Consider the following 23,270-nt stretch of genomic DNA (forward strand, 5'->3'; position numbering starts at 1 on the left):
GCTCAGGGATGATCTGGGTTGAAAGGAGAGATGGGAATGTTGCTGGGGTGCGGCTTTCCAGGGACAGAGTGTGGACAGAGATGAGCCAAAGAGACAGCTCCAATGTCACAGCCTCAGAAAGAGCAGACACCAGGCCAGTGGGCCTCACAGGAGCCAGGGGAGACACTTGCAGGAACAGGAACGGAAGCGGTCTGCTGGGTCAAATGCCGGGAAGTCTGAGTAGCATGCAGACAGTGAGCTGGGTGAGGAAGGAGGGAAAAGCTAAGCTCCTTCCCAGCTGCAGGCTTCCTACCTGCAGCAAGCTCAAGACGGCAGAGGCAAGAAGCCTTCATTTTAACTCAAATTCAGGACGGGACATTTAACCTTCCTGCAGTGAGACAGTTTTTATTAACTAAGAGCAACCAGAAAAGTTATAGGATTGCCTGACTTTGCAGCAGTGGCCAGGGAAGAAGTGATTCCACTGACTAAACCGGGACAGAGGAAGGAGTTGCTTTGTGATTTGATCCTAAAAGTGCTGCTAATTCAACAGCCACATTTGGTCTGAAGGCACAAGGCCAGGGTTGAGAGAGCTGCTGATTGGGGACCTGTGATGACCTGGAGCCCAGCCCAGCTTGTCAGCTGTAGGTGGGACTTCCCAGACCCATCCAACCCAAGCTCCACCACAGAGAGGAGACAGCCATGAACTTGAGTACAGGTAAAACAAAGCAGAATTAGTGAGTGCTGCCATCAACCTACATGCTGAACACTGGGAAGAATAGAGGAGGAAGCCACGAGTCTGACAGGGGTGAGGAAGGGTGGAAACCAAGGAGGGCTCCTCTGAGGAGGTGACACTTAAACTGGGCCTTGAAGGGAGAATTTCAACAAGCAGAGAAAGGAAATCATTTTTCATGAGTTTTTAGGGTACTCCCTCCAGTAACTCCCCTCTCTCCCAACTCAAATGGACTATTGTGAAGTGGCCAGAACAAAGCTAGGCCCTTTCTTATCTAGATTTTTCCATTTCACATGCAAAAGAGAAAAAAAAATCACCTCTGATTTTTCTCCTTGGGATGTTTCATTCTAAAAAACTAATTCATTCAACATTTATTTATTAAGCACCAACTACATACCAGGCACGATTAGCATTCTGTGTTTTAACTCACTTATCCTCCATAGTCCATGGAGGTGTGTACCAGTACTATTCCCATTTTACAGATGAAGCAACTGATGGACAGAGAGATTAAGTAACTTGCCCAAAGTCTCACAGCAAGTACCCGGCAGAGCTGGGATTTGGGCCCAACTCTAATAGTTGGGCTCCAGAGTCTGAGAGCTGCACCATTACTCTCCATGGCCCTTTCTTTCATGGAAAACTCAGGGCGATTGGCCATTTGCAAAGGAGGAAGAGAATGCACCTGCCGCTCCTTTGATCATCTTCCATGAAGAGGTGCAATACTTCCCCAGGTCTGAGGCCGTTCATTCCACGCCTCCGCAACTGGCTTCATGGCTCCAGTTTGTGGTCAAATCATCTGCTCCCACCACTTCTGGGGCTAAACTGGGAAAAGCAAAAGCCAATGTAGCAGGTCTGGGGCAAGGGCTGATCTCTCCTGGAGACCAGGAGACAGCTTGGAGAGCTTGGGCTGCAGACAGGTATCTATCACAGGCCAGTTGGGCTTCCCTTGCAGAACCTATGGGAACCTGCAGGACGAATTAGCTAAAACTCCCCATGGCCACTCCAATGCTAAAAGCCATATAGCTGGTCCTCTCATGACTTCTCTCTTGTCCACATGTCCCGCTGGGTCCTCCCAGCCACCGGTGCCCTGCCACGCAATCAGGCGTCCAGCTCTGCCATGCCATCAGGCGTCCAGCCCTGCCATGCCATCAGGCATCCAGCCCTGCCATGCCATCAGGCGTCCAGCCCTGCCATGCCATCAGGCGTCCAGCTCTGCCATGCCATCAGGCGTGCAGCTCTGCCATGCCATCAGGCGTCCAGCTCTGCCATGCCATCAGGCGTCCAGCTCCTGCTGACCTTCCTGTCTCCCCTCCATCACCTTATTTCAGGTCCTCGGCATTTCTCACCCAAGCAGTTGCAATAACTTCCTAACCACTTGCCCAGTCTCCAGGCCTGCCACTCCCTAAACCATCTTCCAACTCCCAATTCATTTCTTAAAGTGAAGCTTTATTGTATGGCTTCCCCTCTGAAGAACCTTTGGTGGCTCCCCAATATCCTACTGAAATAAGTAGAAACTGCTCAACTTGGCAATCAAGCTTGCGTTCATCCATCCCAGGCCACCAGCCTCCTCTCTTACTGATTCCCTCCATCTCCTTTGATCTGCCCTTACCCATCCCCTTGCTGCCCCCACCCCCCACGATCAGCCCCACAGCTTTCTCTCCACCTCTCCATGTCTGAATCTGTTATGATCCAGCTCAAGAAAGACTTCTTGGACCACCCTAGATGAAAGCAATCACATGCTTTGAATTTCTGAAGCTCCTTTCATCAGGTATATATTGCCTTGTTTGATTCTCCAGACACCAATGAGTTGCCTAAGGCCACCCTGGTGTTCTTCTCCCTGCCCTGCATAGGCTGGGCACAGAGGCAGTGAGAACAGCATGACACGGGCTTTGGGACCACCAAGTTCTAGCTCTGTCATTTGCAAACATATTTACCTGGAGTAAGTCTTGAAATATCTCCTGTAACATTTCCTCTTAAGTAGGAATAGAAAACTACTTCCCAGGCTCTATGAGAATTAAATGGGGGCGATGCATGTAAATGCTCAACAAATGACTAGGACGAGAAGGGAACACCCAAGGGAGATAACCTCCCCTCTGTTCTTTCACATTCGCATCTATAGTTTCACAGGTTTTTTTTCCTCCTAGTAAAATTAGATCCTGACATATATTCAAGGAACCCTCTGCAGCTGTTTCTCCAAGAACAAGAGAGCCTGGGGATGCCCCATCTTCAGCCCATCAAGCCCCAAGTGCTTAGCCACTTGCTCAGCCCAGACATGAGGGATGCCATAAAGAAAAGCAAACAATAACACACCCGTGACAAAGCCATTTACTAAATTAATAGGGGCAGAGAGCATACAACCCTGAAAGAGCGATTAAACCTTGCATTTGCTCCAAGCCTATTCCTTTTCCACATCTGCATTTGCCAGGTCATCTCTTCCTGACAGTCTTATCCTTTTTGTGCCATGGACACCTTTGGTAGTTTGGTGACTGCCAATAATGAACCAAATAAAATAATACATAGAATTACTGTCTTAATCTGTATTCTGTTGCTACAACAGAATATCACAGACTGGGTAATTTATTTTTTTAAAGAAAGGTTATTTAGCTCACCGTTCTTGAGGATGGGAAGTCCAAGACCATGGCACCAGCCCTTGGCGAGGGCCTTTGTGCTGCATGACGATGCATCCCAGCAAAGGACATGGTGACAGAGCAAGAGCAAGAGCAAGATAGCCAGACAGAGCTCCATTTTATAACAAAATCACTCCTTGATAATGAACCTACTCCTGTGATAGTGACATTGATCCATTCATAAAGGCAAAGCCCTCGTGAATCCATTAATCCATTCAAGAGGGCAAAGGGATTAGGTTTCTAAAGCCCTAACTTCTGGGGGACACATTCAAAACATAGCAATTATGAAATAAACCAGCTACTATGTGTTGAAAGACAGTGGCTCATGCCCTTAATCCCAGCATTTTGGGAACCTGAGGCGGGAGGATCACTTAAGCCCAAGAATTCAAGGTTGCGATGAGCTATGATCACACTGCACTCCAGCTGGCAACAATGTGAGACCCTGTCTCCGTACATACATACATACATACATACATACATACATACATAAAATATATTTCTGAAAAACTGAGGAGTCTGTGAGAGTTGAAATTAAGTAGGCAGGGTTTATCCTCAAGCCTGATGTGACTTCTGTCTGAGTTGTAGAATAAGGGGCCACGTTTAAAACTAAGTAAGAACTAACAGGCAGCTTCATAAACATTTCAGACTCTCGTGATGCTTGAAGTGAAGTGAATTCACTCTATGGGGGTAGGGGAGGGGTCTGTGAAGATGCTGTGACCATCAGCCATATCTTCACCAGGGCTGGGGGCATGAGCAGCCTTGGCCAAGTCGGGGGGCATCCCAGTGCCAGGCCCTGGGATAGAGATTCAAACCCACTGTGACACCTTTCACTCCAACAGACCTGCTGCGTGCTATGCTGTGCAGGGCCAGCTTCATGGCCGTGTGACCTGCAGAGTTGCACAGAGCCCCGCACTTCCAAGGCTCCTGTAATTGGTTTAATGTCATCATATTAAAAATTTTTTTTTTTATTTTTTGAGATGGGGTCTTGCTGTCGCCCAGGCTGGAGTGCAGTGGTGCAATCATGGCTCACTGCAGCCTCCACCTCCCCAGCTCAAGTAACCCTCCCTCCTCAGCCTCCCAAGTAGCTGGGACTACAGGTGCATGCGAACACACCCAGCTAATTTTTAAATTTTTTGTAGAAATGGAGTCTCACTCACTATATTGCCCAGGCTGGTCTCAAACTTCTGGACTCAAGTGATCCTCCCACCTTAGCCTCCCAAAGCACTGAGATTACAGGCATGAGCCACTGAGCCCTGCCAAAATTCCTAATAATTTTTGAACAAGAGGCCACACATTTCATTTGGCACTGGGCCTCCCAAACTATGTAGCCTGGTCCTGATGCCATGACAGGAGGTTTGCCTTGTGGGTCACAGGAGGAACACTCTGCCTTCTGGAACCCCTGAGACCGGGGGGGCAGGTTAACATGAGGACGGGTCCTTTGGATAACTGGCTGAGCCTCCCCAGGTGGGAGTTCCACACCAAGGACTTAGGACTAGGCCTAGGACAAAAATGGTAATTAGTACGAGAGCTGTGCTTATTATTCATTTGCGTTTGTTTGTTTGGAAAGCTCATGGTAAAGGCAACAGTAGGGCGATGTCTACATCAAAGAGGAGGAAGGTAATGGCCACCAGGAAAAACTTTATAGAAAAGGGGGGTTGCCTGGATTATCTGGCACTGCCCCAGGAAAAGCCTGGGAGCAGATGGCTCTCCCACCCCCGCTCAGAGTAGACGACAACTCCTCGGGCTGCCCAGACGGAAGGAAATCTCTCTTAAGAGTGGCCAGGCCTCTCTGCTTGGATTCTATGCTTTGTAGCCGTGGGAGCCAGGCTCCAGGGGGGTGCCCAGTGATCCCATTGCCTGGTCCTCACAGCCTGCTCCTGGAGTGTGGACTCAACTCAGTAAATACAGCCACAGTGATGGGATGTCGCTTCTGAGGTTAGGTTATAAAGGACACAGCAGCTTCTGTTTTGGTGGCACTGTCACTTGCTCACTCCCAAATCACTTACTCTGGGGAGTCAACTGCCCTGGAGACACCTAAGTGGAAACTGGAGGTGGCTGGGCGTCCTTGGGGGCCCTAGCCAACAGCCATCCTGGAACTGAGGACACCAGCCACCAGCCATGGGACTTCCCCATCTTAGAAATGGATCCTCTGGCCTTCTGGGATTTCAATGATGCAGATCTAGCCAACGACTTGACTGCAGCCTCCCAGGAGAGTCCGAGCCAGAGGTACCCAGCTAAGCTGGGCTTCCGACCCTCAGAAATTGTGTAAGATCATAAAGCTGTTGTAAGCTGCTAGGTTTTGGGGTACTCACTATGGATCCATAGGTAATGCATCAGCCTCCAATTTCTCACTGCCCCACCCCCACCCCCAGTGGTCCTGAGCACCTAGAAGAAGAGCCGGGTCGTGATCCACGTGGTCACTCCAGCATGGCCAAGCACAGGCAAGCATCTGCAGAGACTTCTGGAAGGAATTGCAGAGAAGCGTCTTCGAAGGATGCTAGAGGCCTCCAGGTGAAGATAGAACCAGAGGATAGGATTTGCTTCAGTAATGGTGATTGGGATCATTGTTTTCTTCTTCAGGTGCTCTGGCCAGGGAAAAGATGAATTTCACACCTATTATATCCACTTATCAGCTTAATTCTCTCCAAGTAAATATTATGAAGTTTTAATATGATCCTGTGGCCCCTGTTCAAGAATTTCGGCTCATGCCTGTAATCTCAACACTTTGGAAGGCCAAGGTGGCAGGATCACTTGAACGAGACCCTGTCACTATAAAAAATTTTTAAATAAGGTGGGTGTGATGGTGTGCACCTATAGTCCCAGCTACTCTGGAGGCTGAGGTGGGAGGACTGCTTAAGCCCAGGAGGTCGAGGCTTATCTAATATTTACAAAGCACCTACTAAGTACCGTGCACCTAATCCTTATAAAAGCCCTGGGAAGTGGAATTGCCAATCTCATTTTTGGATGAAGAAACTGAAGTCAGAGGTCAAGGAAGTTGCCAGGGTTGCAAAGCTAGTGAGTGGTGCAAAAGGAATGCACACCCAATGTGCCCTGATTCCCAGTTCTAGGCCTTTCCATGGCACTGTGCTGCTTCCCACAGTGGGTGTGGGGAGGAAAGGGGATGGCAGTAACAGGGGGAGGCACCACTTCTCTAAGGTGGTGGGAAGGGAGAGATGTTTCTGGATTCATGAGGACACCTGTTGGCTTTCTCCTTGGACCCTTTCCCCTCCTGCTGCAAAATAAAGACAGGACACTCACAGGGGACCAAGAGTCAGGGCAGCCACCAGTGCCAATGGTGCTGCCTGCAGAAGGGGCTGAGCTGGGCTAAAGGCCCCGCTGAGGTGGCCCGGGGAGTGATCTTGAAGATAGCAGTAGGCAGAAGGGGGGGATGGGGAGGACTGTGGTGGGGAAAAGACAGACCTTTGTTCTCAGGCGCTCTAGGAGGGATAACAGGACTGTGGGGTGCAGTGACAGGAAGGCAGCGTCGCAGGCAGGGTCACAGGCAGTGTAGCCATCGGCTTAAAGGCAGGGTCGCAGGCAGTGTAGCTGTCGGCTTTCCGAAAATCAGAGCTGCCTGTAGACAGGCTCCCCTGGAGGCGGGAGCTCCTGTGGCAGGCGTGGACTCCAGCTTGCACAGCCTCCTGCCGGGATTGCGGAGAGGTCACCCTCCAGTGGGACAGGCTTCCAACATTCTTCAGACACTTTCTCAACATTTTATGAAACCATTGTATTACAAAGCCTCACACGATCATGATTAGGCTTTTAGTATCCGTAATAGAGAAAATGTGCAAGAATGAAAAGCCACTATAAATTTCATATTGCCTTTCCAAGGATATATTTTATTGAATATGACAGCGTCTGCAGATATGTTTAAAATGGTCATAAGTACAGGGCAAGGCTTGGACTGGGGCCAATCCTCCATCGGACAGAGAATCACGGGGCAAAGGGCCTGGTGGTAAACACGTCCCCCACTAGACCAGTAGCCGGGTGGCTCGGGGCTGCATCTGTGCTGAGTCCCTGAGCAGATCCAGACCGGCTTCAGTTCCTGTCCCGGTGCCAGAGGACCCCTCCTACAGCAGCCTGCCCCAGGAGAAGAGTTCTTCCTGCAGTAAGTTCACGGTTCCCAGGCAGCCCCCAACAAAGCCAGGTCCCTGCAGATGACCCCTCTCAGCCTGCCCACCCAGAAAGGGAGCCCACAGCCCCTGGACTGGCCACCCCCACCATCGTCCGACCTGCTGAGGGATGTGATGAGAACAACTGTTTTACACTGAGGCCTTGTCTCATACCAGGCGCCTTGTCAATCCCTTTGCATGCAGTAGCTGATTTACACCTCCATTACCTGGGTAGGATTATTCACCTCATTTTACTGACGTGGAAACTGAGGCACAAAGAGGTGACGTTACCTACCCAAGGGAATATAACTAATACATAGCAAAGCTAAGGTTTTTACTCAGACACAGATAACTCTGGAGCCTGTGCTGTTCATCTCCAGGCAGGAATAAACTAAGAACTTTGGGGCGTTTTATGCTGCAAGTATTGAAAAGCATAAAACTCCCCAACCCAACGGAGATTCGCTGTGGCTGCTGTGAGGAAGAACCACAGACTGAATGGCTTAGAACAGCACAAACGTGTCCCCTCACACACTGGAGGCTAGAAATCTGACATACTAATGTCAACAGGGCCGTGATCCTGCTGAAGGCTCCAGGGGAGGACCCTTCCTGACTTTTGTAACTTCTGGTGTCATCAGCAGCCGCTGGCATTCCCTGGTTTGCAGGTGCCTCACTTCAGTCTCTGCCTCTCTGTGTGGCTCTCTCCCTGGGTGTGGTGTCTCTGTCTCTTCTCTTCATATGACATCAATCTTTTTTGGAGTTAGGGCCTGCCCTACTCCAGTATGACTCCATCTTAACTAATCACATCTGCAATAACCCTATTTCCAAATAAGGTCACATTCTGAGGTTCTGGGAAGAACATGAATTTTGAGGGGAGACTATGCAATCCAGTGCACCCAATAATATCATTCAAGATAAAAACAGCCATCAACTTTATAAGAAGTGTGAGAAAAGTCCAGAAGGCTTCTAATTTTTTTCTTATGATGACTTTGATTTTTAAAAACAATTTTTGGCCGGGTGCGGTGGTTCATGCCTGTAATCACAGCATTTGGGAGGCCAAGGCAGGAGGATCACTTGGGGCCAGGAGTTCGAGACTAGCTGTGGCAACATGGCAAAACTCTGTCTCTACTAAAAATACAAAAATTAGCTGGGTGTGGTGGTGTGCACCTGTAGTCCCAGCTACTCGGGAGGCTGAGACAGGACAATCCCTTGAACCCGGGAGGCAGAGGATGCAGTGAGCCAGGATCTAGCAAATGAATTCCAGTCTGGGTGACAGAACTCCGTCTCAAAAAAACCCAAACAATTTTTATCAGAAAAAAAATGTTTTCAGTGTTGTTGCTGGCCTTGCTGGTGCCTAAGTGCATGCTCACTCCGCCTCTTGGAATCCATCATGGAGGAATGATGACACTCAGGAAAGTGTGTCCTCTCAGTGAGCAGCCCCAGGCAAGGGCAGTAGAGCAATTTCCATAGCCCCTTTTCCTGGGACCCTGCTCATCCCAGCACCACCCAGCCTCATTGAGGACTGCTGTCCTGGCTTTCTCACTGTTCACGTGTTGCCAGCAAAGCTGCTGGCTCTCTCAGACCCCACCTGTGCCTGCAGGTGATGTGCCAGGCACAGACCGCTGGCCCCAGCTGGACATCTGGAACTTAGGACCAAGACACGTCAGCTTAGTCTTAACAAATAACTTGAATGGAGAAGCTGCATTTTTTTTTTTTTTTTTGAGACAGAGTTTCCCTCTTGTCACCCAGGCTGGAGTGAAGTGGTGAGATCTTGGCTCACTGCAACCTCCACTTCCTGGGTTCAAGTGATTCCCCTGCCTCAGCCTCCCGAGTAGCTGGGACTACGGGTGCCTGCCACCATGCCCAGCTAATTTTTTGTATTTTTAGTAGAGACAGGGTTTCACCATGTTGGCCAGGCTGGTCTTGAACTCCTGAAGTCAGGTGATCCACCTGCCTCAGCCTTCCAAAGCGTTGGGATTACGAGAAGCTAAGTTTTGGGAGCAGTGGTGACTACATGTCATGACACATGGACAGAGAAGGAGGAAAATCTCACCTCCAGGAAAAGAAAAATGCAGATTCACAAAGAGAAGCCAGGACGAGACACAGGTGGAGCTGAACCACGAGTTCCCATCGCCCCTGAAAGCCGGCTCAGTTCTTACCCTCAGATTCTGGGAGATACCCCCAAATCCTTACAAGAATTCCCCTTTGCAGCTTGAAGATGGATTTCTGGAACCTGTAACTAAAATAGTCCCAACAACTGACCCCACCCATAAACCAAGCACAAGTGCAGGCCAGAGGCACATCTGAGTGCTTCCTCCAAGTGGCATCTCCAGTGACCTCACACTGGTTCCTGAGATGGCCCCAAGTGAAGTACAGCAAAGGAAACCTCGGGACAAGACATGTCCCGATGCATCACTGGAGCCTGAGGTCCTCTTTCTGGTTAAACACGTGAGGCAGGTGTTACTCTTCTCCCTCCTGTATGGATGAGAAGGGCTCAAAGGGTTAAGTAACATGATTGAGGTAACACCAAGTTGAGTACATTTGCCTTAGTTCATTTGCATTGCCGTAAAGGATATACCTGAGCCTAGGTAACTTATAAAGAAAAGAGGTTTCTTTGGCTCATGGTTCTGCAGACTGTACAACAAACATGGTGCCAGCATCTGCCTCTGATGAGGGCTTCAGGCTGCTTCCACTCATGGCAGAAGGCAAAGGGAAGCCAGTATGTGTAAGAATCACATGGGGAGAGGGAAAGCCAGAGAGAGGAGGGGGAGGTTCCAGGCTCTTTAAACAACCAGCTTTTGAGGAAACTAATAGAGCAAGAACCTACTCATTATAACAAGAACAAGGACAGTACCAAGATCTTCATGAGGGATTTGTCCCCATGACCCAAACACCTCCCGTAAGCCCCCACCTCCAACATCGGGGATCAAATTTCAACGTGAGGTTTCAGGAGACAAATATCCAAACCGCAGTAGCATTACAGCCAGAATTCCAAGTGTGGCTGACCCCAGCCTGTGTATCTGTTGTTGTTCACACATGTTACACCCATGAGTCGTCATCCATGCCAACTACTACCAGTGGACAATGACCTCGTGGTGCATGTACCCTCAGTGATCCATCTGGCCACTGCAGAGACAGGTGAGCTTGAAAATGGGCCACCACAGCCACAAATCAGAAAATGCGGGATCGCAAATGGAATCACAGGATACAATTCTTTAGCATAGAAAGGGCCAGGCAAAATTATGACACAGTGCATTAATAATTAATTAGTGCTTAATCAGGAGCTCTACATAGCAGTTCATTACCCAAGGACACTCCCCATTATAACTGTAGCAGATGGGTCTGTGCAGGCAGCCCTGCCAGCCTCTTTTGAGGCTCACCAGTGACTTTGAGGCTCCCCTTCCAGGGCTGAGGTCACTAACCTCCCCTAGACCTGGCGACCAGTAGCTGGTGTAAGAGGTCCCCAAGAACAGGAGTGATCTGACTCACCCTGGAGAAATTTAAGACATGCTGGGAAGGCCGCGCCCCTGCTGAAAAATAACTCCTCAGCTTTCTGCAGTGGCAGTACCATAGCCAATGAGGTTTGCCTGAGGCATGATTATTGCTAATTGAAAATTTTCCCTATAGCTTGCCATGACAACTTGAAATATTGTTGGCATTGAGAATTTCTGAGACTCTCTACAGAGGCTGAACAACCAAAAAAACATAAAAATTTAACTCCTCCACAGCTTCACTTTGGCACAATGCCAGAAGGACCTCTATTAAGTTGTGCACATTTGTGCAGCCCCCACCCCCCAACTTCAAATACAAATGCCCATCAGGGAGCTAAAACCTTCTGCATTCGTTGGTTGTAGGAGTCCCCACTAGGGTATGAGCGTTGAGGGTGTAGGGGCAGGAACCACGTGTGAGTCATTGTTGTATTTGCCACACTATGTGACAGGTGGGTGGATGGATAGATGGGTGGATGGGTGGATGGGTGGGTGGGTGGATGGATGAGTGGATGGATGGATGGGTGGGTGGGTGGGTGGATGGGTGGGTGGGTGGATGGATGGGTGGATGGATGGATGGATGGGTGGGTGGGTGGATGGATGGATGGGTGGATGAGTGGATGGGTGAATGGATGGGTAGATGGGTGGCTGGATGGGTGGATGGGTGGATGGGTGGATGGATGGATGGATGGATGGATGGATGGATGGATGGATGGATGAATGGATAGATGGATGGGTGGATGGGTGGATGAATGAATGGATGGATGGGTGGGTGGATGGATGAATGGATGGGTGGGTGGATGGGTGGGTGGGTGGGCGGATGGATGAGTGGATGGATGAGTGGATGGATGGTTGGATGGATTGATGGGTAGGTGGATGGATGAGTGGATGGGTGGGTGGATGGATGAGTGGATGAATGGATGGATGGGTGGGTGGATGAATGGGTGGATGGATGGATGGGTGGGTGGGTGGATGGATGGATGGATGGATGGATGGGTGGGTGGGTGGGTGGATGAATGAGTGGATGAATGGATGGATGGGTGGGTGGGTGGGTGGGTGGATGAATGGGTGGATGGATGGATGGATGGGTGGGCGGGTGGATGGATGGATGGGTGGGTGGGTGGGTGGGTGGATGAATGGGTGGATGGATGGATAGGTGGGTGGGTGGATGGATGGATGGATGGGTAGGTGGGTGGATGGATGGATGGATGGGTGGGTGGGTGGGTGGATGGATGGATGGGTGGGTGGGTGGGTGGATGGATGGATGGGTGGGTGGGTGGGTGGATGGATGAGTGGATGAGTGGGTGGATGGATGGATGGGTGGGTGGGTGGGTGGATGGATGGATGGGTGGGTGGGTGGGTGGGTGGGTGGATGGATGGATGGGTGGGTGGGTGGGTGGGTGGATGAATGGGTGGATGGATGGATAGGTGAGTGGGTGGATGGATGGGTGGATGGGTGGGTGGGTGGGTGGATGGATGGATGGGTGGGTGGGTGGATGGATGAGTGGATGAATGGATGGATGGGTGGGTGGGTGGGTGGGTGGGTGGATGAATGGGTGGATGGATGGATAGGTGGGTGGGTGGATGGATGGATGGATGAGTGGATGGGTGGGTGGATGGATGAGTGGATGAATGGATGGATGGGTGGCTGGGTGGATGGGTGGATGAATGGGTGGATGGATGGATGGATGGGTGGGTGGGTGGGTGGGTGGATGAATGGGTGGATGGATGGATAGGTGGGTGGATGGATGGATGGGTGGGTGGGTGGGTGGGTGGATGGATGGGTGGATGGGTGGGTGGGTGGATGGATGGATGGGTGGGTAGGTGGGTGGATTGATGAGTGAATGGGTGGGTGGATGGATGAGTGGATGAATGGATGGATGGGTGGGTGGGTGGGTGGGTGGATGAATGGGTGGATGGATGGATGGGTGGGTGGGTGGGTGGATGGATTGATGGGTGGGTGGGTGGATGAATGGGTGGATGGATGGATGGGTGGGTGGGTGGATGGATGGATGGATGGGTGGGTGGGTGGGTGGGTGGATGAATGGGTGGATGGATGGATGGGTGGGTGGGTGGATGGATGGATGGATGAGTGGGTGGGTGGATGGATGGATGGGTGGGTGGATGGATGGATGGATGGATGGGTGGGTGGGTGGATGGATGGATGGATGAGTGGGTGGGTGGATGGATGGATGGGTGGGTGGATGGATGGATGGGTGGGTGGATGGATGGATGGATGGATGGATGGGTGGGTGGGTGGGTGGATGGATGGATGGATGGGTGGGTGGGTGGGTGGATGGATGAGTGGATGGATGGATGGATGGGTGGGTGGGTGGATGGATGAATGGATGGATGGGTGGGTGGGTGGGTGGGTGGATGAATGGGTGGATGGATGGATGGGTGGGTGGGTGGATGGATGGATGGGTGGGTGGGTGGGTGGGTGGGTGGGAGGATGGATGAGTGGATGAATGGATGGATGGGTGGGTGGGTGGATGGATGGATGGATGGGTGGGTGGGTGGGTGGATGGTTGGATGGATGGGTGGGTGGGTGGGTGGACGGATGGATGGATGGATGGGTGGGTGGATGGATGGATGGATGGGTGGGTGGATGGATGGATGGATGGATGGGTGGGTGGGTGGATGGATGGATAGATGGGTGGGTGGGTGGGTGGGTGGATGAATGGGTGGATGGATGGATGGGTGGGTGGGTGGATGGATGGATGGATGTATGGGTGGGTGGGTGGGTGGGTGGGTGGATGAATGGGTGGATGGATGGATGGGTGGGTGGGTGGATGGATGGATGGATGGATCGGTGGATGGATGGATGAATGGGTGGGTAGGTGGGTGGAGAGACAGGAGTGAAAAATACACAACAGAGGGAGAGGAAAATCACAGTTTATCCTTGCTTGTTTCCAGCAAAGAAGAACGTAGCTCCTGACTGGCTGCCACATTTGTGTCTGAGCAGCGAGTTCCAGGGACCTTCTCAGTGGTGCCGATGGCCTCTCCAGGCAAATAGCGCAGGCCTGGCCGGCATCCAGAAGGAAGTCCAGGCTGCCTCTCCTTCCCGGACGCACACCCTCACCTGGGGAAAAACCCCAGACAGAGCTCGCAGGGCCTACAAATAGCAGAGTCCCTGGCTCTGAGCACCGGCAAGGGAGAGGGGACGGGAAACGGGACTTGGGCGCCAAGTCACTCCCCTGCCTTGCGCTGGCGGAAGGGCAGGCGCCACACCTCTAGGAGGAAGGCAGATGTGAGAGGGCTGAGCCCTTCCGGGGGCTCAGAGGATCAAAGGCACTGACGTCCTAAAAGAACTGGAAACCAGAAACAGGGCCGGGCGCGGTAGCTCAGCCTGTAATCCCAGCACTTTGGGAGGCCGAGACGGGCGGATCACGACAGAGCGAGACTCCGTATCAAAAAAAAAAAAAAAAAAAAAAGAAAGAAAGAAAAAAGAAACGGGAAACAGGATGAGCTGGGTCTGCAGAAGCGGCGCGTGAGACCCACTCCCCGCAAGGGCTTTGTGGATAGGAACCCAGCACAGACTTCCTTCTTATCGACAGGACCGAGGCATGAGAACGCGAGGGTCAGCCTGGGCTCCCTGACCGCAGTCTCCCCAGAAGGGAGTCTGGACAGCGAGTCTTGCCTCTGCTGCTCCTCTGGGGCCTCCTGATGCCTGGCAGGGAGAGGAGCCGCCATGTGAGGGTTTCTGAAATTAAACTGTTCTCAGGGTCGCAGCTGTCAGGAAGGGACAGCAAGAGCCAGCTGACAGGAGCGTGAATCTTTCCAACGCAATCCGTCTAGGATGGGAAAAGAAAGACCAATTTCCAGCCTTGCCAGACTCCTAGGGATGGGCTGAGCATGCGGACTCTCTCACTCACCAGCCGCTGACCTTGGCCAAGCACCTCGTTGTCTCTGAGTCTTGGTTTCCTTATTCATAAAACGATAAAAGTCCTGATCTCACAAGGCTGATGTGAGAGCCAGAAATAGCGATGGTGTGTGACAGGCCCGCAACCCTTCCAGTTCCTCTCCCTCACCAGCAAGCCAGACGCCTGTTTTATTCAGGGTTTCTGGCAGCCACACGCTTCAGGAGAAGCAGGACTCCCTCGGAGCCTAGTACAGTGTCTTGATTGGTCTAAGCCAGTCATGGTGACCCGGTGATTAGTTTATGAACGGGCGTGTAACTTCATTCTGACTAACAGGACACGAGGGGAAGTCTCTGGGTGAATTTGGGGAAAGTTTCCCTTACTCTTAAAAAAAGAGCTATAAAGAAGGGGCTTTCTCTCTTTCTGACCTTTGGGTGTGGTTGGGTGAGAACAGGATACTTAGAACTGCTGCAGCCATATTGTGACATAAAGGGATAATACCCAACATAAAAGCCAAGAGGCTAACGATGGCAGAGTGTTGAGATGAAAAGAAGCCAAGTCCTTGGTGACAGCCTTGAGCGGTTGAATTAATTTCCCTTGGGATGTCCCCACCTTGAGACATCTCATTAAGTGAGAGAACACTGTCCCAAGCTCAGAGACACGGGATAGTGGGGGTCAGGGGCAAAGGCTCTAGAGCTTGACTGCCCAATCCACCACCACTACCACTGAGGACTTTTGGCTTGTTTATTTTCTCTCTCTTCTCAGTTTCATCTGTGAAATGGGGATGGTGATAATAACTGTATCTGGTTTATGAGATCATTGTGAGGATTTAAGAGGTTAATGTGTAGAAAGTATTCAAATTGCGTCTGGCACATGGTAAGTGTCATGTAAGTGTCAGCTGTGACTATTGCAAGCCATTTTGACTTTTTCTGTTATTTATATCTCAAACTATCCTCTTAAAGTCCGCGTGGAATAGGTGCTCGCTCAGTAGTAGTTGTGTATTCACAAGGTTCTGGGCTGAACAACTGTGTGCGCCACTGTATGTGCACAGGGATAGTACTAATGCAAATGTCCCAAGGAGCTTCTCGAGTGGACATCACTGGACTCCTGCACCCCACCCCCAAGGGCAGCTCCTGCAGGAGGGGAATAAGCAGAAAGCAGGAGAAGGCATTCCGAAGTGCCTGGTGGGGACTAGGGGGAGTGGGAGTGGGGGTACTAGAGGAAGTGGGGGGCACTAGGGGGAGTGGGAGGTACTAGGGGGAGTCGGGGTACTAGAGAGAATGGGGGGTACTAGGAGGAGCAGGGGACACTGGGGGAGTGGGGGTACTAGGAGGAGTTGGGGTACTAGGGGGAGTGGGAGGTACTGGGGGAGTGAGGGGCACTAGGAGTGGGGGGTACTAGAGGGAGCAGGGGGACTAGAGGGAGTAGAGCACTGCGGGAGTGGGGGATACTGGGGGAGTCGGGGTACTAGAGGAAGTGAGGGGTACTAGGGTGAGTGGGAGTTACTAGGGGGAGTGGGGAGTACTGCAAGGAGTAGAGCGCTAGGGGGAGTGGGGGGGACTAGAGGAAGTGGAGGGTACTAGGGTGAGTAGGGCACTGAGGGAGTGGGGGGACATTTGGACAGAGGCCAAATGCAAAACACCTATTCCAGAAAGAGCCAACACACTGGCTCAACTAAAGAAGAGCCTGGGGACGGAAGAGCAAGGAGAGACAGTCCCGGAAGTGCAGGCAAGGTTGAGAATGGGCCGGCCTCGAATGATGAAGCATTAGGATTCCGTCTTACAGGGCAGCAACACCAAAGGTTTCTGAGCAGGGCAGCCTCGGTAGTGTGGCTCAGGGGAAGAGCAGCTCACCATCTGCATTCATCTGCTCAGGCTGCCATAATACAATACCACAGGCTGGGAGCTTAGACAACAGAAATCTATTTCCAAACCAGTCCTATTGGACTAGGTAACTGAGGTCACCCTTATAATCTCCATTAAGCTTAGTTACATCTGTAAAGGCCCTGTCTTCAAATATAGTCACACCTGGGTAAGATCTTCAATGCATGCATTTGGGAGACAGTTTGGTCCACAGCACCATCACTCTTTGGGATGAGCTCTGGAGGTGGGTGTGGGAAGCAGACACCAAATAGGAAGCTGCTGTCTTAGCCCAGGTGCAGAAAGAAGGAGGGGGCTTCTGAAGGCAGAAGGCAGCAGTAGACACAGAAAGGAAGGTGAGCATAAGAGCTGCTGAGAGAGAGGAATCTCCTCACACAGTTCAACGTAGTAACTGCTATGTGACCCAGCAATTTCACTCCCAAGTATCTACCCAAAAGAATGAAAACCAGGGACCCACACAGGTACTTGTACACTCACTTTCATAGCAGCATTATTGACCATAGCAAAACAACCCGAATGTCCTTCAACAGATGAATGGATACACGAAACGTGGCATATTCACAAAACAGAATATTATTCAGCCATAAAAAAGCATGGAATTCTGACACATGCTAGAATGTACATAAACCTTGAAAATGTAGGGACAGAAAGGGGTGATCCCCTTTCTCCCCATCATAAAGGGTCACAGACAAAAAACAGGTTAATAAGAGAAAATCATAACGAAGGTATTATGTGCACACATGTGCAAAAGTGTTTACAAAACATGAACTCGAAGAGGGATTAGATGGTTGAGGCTTAATGCCCTCTTCATAACAGAGAGAGGAGTGGGGAGATGACTAGGCCCGATGCTCAGACAATGGTTAGTAATTGATTCTCTTTCACAGCTAGATGGGACAAGTTACAGGAAGGTGAGAGGCAAACCTGCACAGGAACAAATGTTGTCTTACTATGCAGATAAAGATCCCCAGGTGATCTCTGGGGTGAGCTTCCTTCCTTGAAGACAAAGGACTCAATGTTTTTATTTCTACATCCTCAGAGTTGCTGCAGGTCCTGGCATGGGTGGACCTCTGCAGTTGCTTAATGGATTCATACAATCCAACTAAATTCATACAAGGGCAGGCCCAGCAGGTGTTCCAATAGAGTCAGTAGGGGATGTGCTAGATGAGCATAAGGAAGGTGAAGAAAGTTTCTCCAGAAAAGATAATAGTGACATTGTAGTTTCTTGGAAGAGGTGCCATTTGCCCCAGGCCTTGAAATATGACAGTCATGTGGGATAAAATTATGATACAACATCCCCTATATAGGGGTCACGCTTCTTCCCCTAAACTACTACTGCAGTTTTGCCCCTCAAGCTTGATGATAGGTGTTTCTGAAATTGCAGAGAACTGTTCAGTATTAGAGCAAATCCATCCCACACTACTTCCCAGTTCACCCAGACAACAAAGACCGCCTTGGTGGAGGGGAGGCCTAGGAAGAGGGAATGGACAGGGACATGGGGCCCCTAAACAAGGCAGAGTGAGCTTCTGGAAACATGGACCTGCTCACATACCCCTCTCTTCTCTCCCCCTTACCTGTGCCTGAGTCATAAATCCTTGGCCTAGCATTTGAGGTTCTTCACCATCTGGCTCATTTTGGCCTCTCCATTCCAGCACCACCCTGCCCCAAACCACAAAGCCCCATCAGACCACTTCCCCACTTTGGCCAACACGCTAAGCTCTTCTGTGTCTCTGCACTTCATCATGTTATTCCCTTAGCTTAGAATGCTTTTCCCCACCTTCTTTACACCTGAAAACACTACTTGTTCTTCAAGTTCCTCCTCTGTAGTCCTGTTTTGATGCCAAGTCCATTCTTCTCTCCTCTGGGCTTCCCCAGGCTTTCTTTACCTCTCTCTACCTCCATTATGACATCTGACATCTATCATTGGATCTGCCATATGAGGCTTAGTTGGTTCCCTGTCTCTGTCCTCACTAGATCCTGAGAAACTTCAGGGAAGGATAATGTTTTCTTCATCTTTTAGTCCCCAGCACAGTAGCTGGTACATAGTTGGTGCTCAGTGAAACTGCCAACACATTGAATGCAGCTCCCCCAGACACACAATATGGGAGACAAGCCCTTTGAGAATGCTGCTGGGGGTGTGATTGTAAAAGAATCACACAGGGGGTCTTGGAGTAAAATCATTAAGTCTGAAGATAGATAGGATATCTTTGAAAGGGTACTCTAGAAAATCAGTAACAGTAGTTGCTGCTGGGAAGGAGAGCTGGTAACCGGGATAAGAGGGAAGTTAATTTTCACTCAATACTCATTTAAATTTTTACCATGTGAGTAGGTTTGTAGTTTATTTTGAATTTTCTCTTTGAAGACAATTATGTAATTTGTGAATAATGGCAATTTTTTTCCTTCTAGTGTTTACATGTTTTATTTTAATATTTTTATTATACTAAGACTCCATGAAATCCAAAATAGAAATAGTGATAGAGGTCATATTGTCTGTTTTCTCATTTTTAAATAAATATTCTTATCACTTCTTTTGGTTAGTATTTTACTTATATCTTTAAACATCCTTTTACTTTTGACTTTTCTCTGTTCTTATGTTATTAATAAATCTCTTCTAGCCACCATTTTTTTAGCCATTCCAATGATCTTTGTCTTTTATCCGATAATTTAGTCTGTTTACATTTATTGGGAAATAATTGACATATTTGAATCATTCCTACCATCTTAGTTTGTGCTTTCTAATTGCCCCACTTATTCTGTTGGGTTTTTTTTCCCCCTTTCTTACCTTCTTTTGTATTGTATTGATTGATTTTCTTATTCCATTTTTTTTCCCTTTGGTTTGGAAGTTTACACACCAATTACTATCCTTTTGGTACTTATCTAGATATTTTGATATGCATAATTTCTGAAATAGAATCTAAAATTAATCAGCTAGGCACAATGGCTCACAGTGGGATTACAGTGACCTGTAATCCCAGCTACTCCAAAGGCTGAGGTAGGAGGATCACTTGAACCCGGGAGGCGGAGGTTGCAGTGAGCTGAGATCATGCCACTGCACTCCAGCCTGGGAGACAGCACAAGGCTCCATCTCAAAAAATAATAATTAATTAATTAATTAAATGAAATGAAATTATTCAACATTTTTATCATCTTCCCAAACAACAAAATAACCTCAGAATGGTTAGAATTTTCTTATTCAGCCTAAATACTATTGCTGAGCAATATATTAGGCCTATGTTTTTAGTTTTTAAAACTTCACACATTGGATACTATAATAATAATAATTATTATTATTTTGAGACAGGGTCTCAGTCTGTCTCCCAGGTTGGAATGCAGTGGCACAATCATTGCTCACTGCAACCTCAGGCTCAAACAATCCTCCCATCTCAGCCTCTTGAGTAGCTGGTGCTACAGGTGTGCAACACCATGCCTGGCTAATTTTTGTATTTTTTGTAGAGACGGGATTTTGCCTTGTTGCCCAGGCTGGTCTCAAACTCCTGGGCTCAAGTGATCCACCCACCTTGGCCTCCCAAAGTGCTGGGATTACAGGCATGAGCCACCATGCCCTGCCTGGTATTATAATTATGATTTTTAGTCAATATTGGTTTATATTTACCCAAAAGTTTATCATTTTCCTTGTTTTTCACTTCTGCTTGTATCTCAGATCTTCTTTCTGGGATCATTTTCCCTCTCTTGAAGTACATGCCTAATTTGTCCTTTTAATGAGAATCGTAATGAACTATTTCCTTTATTCACTGAAATGTAATTATTTTCCTTCTTTCTCAAAAGCTAGGTTCACTGGGCATAATTTCTAGGCTGGCAGCTATTTTCTCTCTGCACTTTAAGATGTATTTTGTTGTCTTCTGGCTTCCACTGTTGCTACTGACATGTCAGCTCTCCATCTAATCATTACTTCTTCATAGGTAATCTGCCTGCTTTGAAGATCTTGCCTTTGACATTCTGAAACTTTGCGATGATATGTTCAAGAGTGTTTTTATTTTTATTTATCGTCATTATTGGATCTAAGGATTTGTGTCTTTCATTACTCCTGGAAAAGTTCTCAGCCCATTATTTCTTTGCTTCTCTCGCCTTCCCTCTATTCTTTCCTGGAACTCCTGTTAAATGTGTATTAGACCTGCCAGCTCCATCACTCAAATCTTACTTGTCTTTTCACAGCTTTTCCTTTCATTTTTCTCCTCTGGGCTACATTATATCTCTAGTGCTGCTCTATAGAGCTCAGATCTATTCTCCTGTTCATAAATTTTCTCCTTACCTGAATCTAACTGCTGATTTCTGTTGAGTTTCTAATTTCAATACTTATGTTTTTTTATTTCTAGAAGTTCTATTTGGTTATTTTTAATATTTTTTGGTAATTATTTATTTTTATTTCTTTAAACACATCAACCATAGGTATGAGCTGAATAGAAGATATAAATTTTAAAAATAAATAAATAAAAATAAATTCAAAACAAAATGGACCAGGCACAGTGGCTCATGCCTGTAATCCCGGCACTTTGGGAGGCCAAGGTGAGCAGACTGCTTAAATCCAGGAGTTTGAGACCAGTCTTGGAGACATGGCAAAAACCTGCCTCTACAAAAATACAAAAATTAGCCAGGCATGGTGGTGTGCACCTGTAGTCCCAGCTACTCGGGAGGCTGAGGTAGGAGGATCACTTGACCCAGGACACAGAGGTTGCAATGAGCCAAGATCACATCACTGCACTCCAGCCTGAGTGACAGAGCAAGACCCTCTCTCTCTCAAAAAAAAAAACAAAAAAAACAAAAAAACTCAACCCTACCTGTTTTGTATTCCATGTCTGGTGTTTCCAATATGTGCAGTCTTAAGGGTCTGGTTCTATAATTGATTTTTCTGCTTACTTGTTTGGCATGTGTCTTGTGATTTTTAGTTGACAGCTCATATTCCTTAGAACTTTATCTGTGGAAATCCATTGAGGCCTGGCTTTAAGTGCTTTTCCCTCAGATAGGATTCATGTTTGCTTCTGCCAGGCGTTGGAACTCATGCTATCTGTGTGGCCTGAAAAACCCGAAGCCAAATATTCACTTAAAACAGCAACAGGATTTTTGTTTAAAAGGCAGCTAGATGGAAAAAAAAAGTGGCAGTAGGTTGCTAGAATTCTGGCCCTAAACCTGAGTGAGATTTGGGGCTTATGCTATAAATTTTCAGCAGACAATTTTTCTTTTTTTCCCCTAAAGCCAGAGTCCAGGCACAGGCAGGCAAGAATCCCAAACACCTTTCTTGGAAGTGGTGGTGGTAGCTTTATGTTGGGGGTGGGTCTCCAATGTGACCTTCCACCTCGAATGAGTCGGTGGTATCCCACCTATGAGACCCAGTATCTGCCCAGGCAAACCCCAGCCTCAGTGACCACTTTTCTCTCTGGATTTCTGTTTTCTTGACTTTCTGGCCTCCAGTGACGTTTCCACCTTTCTGCCAATCTGGCCCTGCTTTTTCAAGGCTTTCCGCCCAATTTGATCTAGGATTTGTGTGCATTCTGGCATCTAGACTCTCATGTTTCCCTTTAGAAATAAATGGTTTCAGCTGGGCACGGTGGCTCACACCTGTAATCCCAGCACTTTGAGAGGCTGAGGAGGGAGGATCACCTGAGCTCAGGAGTTCAAGACCACCCTGGTCAACATGGTGAAACCCCGTCTCTACTAAAAATACAGAAATTAGCCGGGCATGGTGGTGTGTGCCTGTAGTCCCAGCTACCTGGGAGGCTGAGGCAGGAGAATTGCTTGAACCTGGGAGGCAATTGCAGTGAGCTGAGATCGCACCGTTGTACTCCAGCATGGGACACAGAGCGAGACTCCGAAAAAAAGGAAGGAAAGGAAAGGAAGAAATGGTTTCTAAATCAGGTTGGAAGGGTCTGAGGTGAAAGCCACTAATCCTAAGACTCACAAGCAAGAGTGTATGCCCGGGGGTGGGGATGCTGGCTGGACGAGCTTCTTCTGAACACATACCCAGATGGCTGCTCAGCCTGATCTCTGTGCTCTTCTCCAGCCAGGTCATGGCCTTGGAGGACCCTGGGAGCCCCAGGACAGTAGGAGGAGACTTATCTGGAGTTTCAGGGACACTCACACAAGGAAGACTCTCAGAGCCAAGTACCTAGCAGAAGGCTGCCTCCATGAAAACAAAGAGGGGGTCAGAATAGGTTACCACCCAGGCAGAACAGAAGCAGATCTTGGGAGCCAGGGTTTAAGTGGAGGACTGGAGAGGAAGGGGATCAAAGAAGGAGCTGCTCAGAAGCAACATGTCAGGAGTATCAGAGAGTGGCCCTGTACCTGTATCAAGAGTGCGCACTGCTGGCCGTGAGTAATTCCGTGGCAGGCAGTGCATGGGAGGTCCAGCCTTGTTTAAAACGGCTGTGGTCAGACCAGAGCCGAGATTGTCATGCAAGCTGGCTCCATTGGCAGACCCAAGGTGCCACAGAACTGGAATGGGGGCAGGATTAGCCAATCCTCAGCTGGAACCAAAATGGGGATGGAGCCTAAATAAAAAAGGCTTGGTTTCCTGAGGGCCCAGAGCCCCCCGAGAGAACCACTCTAACGTTGAAGCGCAAGAGTGGATACACCGGGAACTGTAAGGGG

At 49.0% G+C, this 23,270-nt stretch overlaps 1 non-coding gene across 1 annotated transcript; it reads left to right on the top strand.

Moving 5' to 3' along the window:
* Positions 1 to 10,989: 10,989 nt before the first annotated feature.
* On the top strand, positions 10,990 to 11,129 carry LOC112132232 (U4 spliceosomal RNA). The gene has a single exon (XR_002914027.1). It is a non-coding gene; the product is annotated as a U4 spliceosomal RNA (small nuclear RNA).
* Positions 11,130 to 23,270: the final 12,141 nt, after the last annotated feature.

This window comes from Pongo abelii, chromosome 12, assembly GCF_028885655.2.
Source record: "Pongo abelii isolate AG06213 chromosome 12, NHGRI_mPonAbe1-v2.0_pri, whole genome shotgun sequence".
Lineage (NCBI taxonomy): Eukaryota > Metazoa > Chordata > Mammalia > Primates > Hominidae > Pongo > Pongo abelii.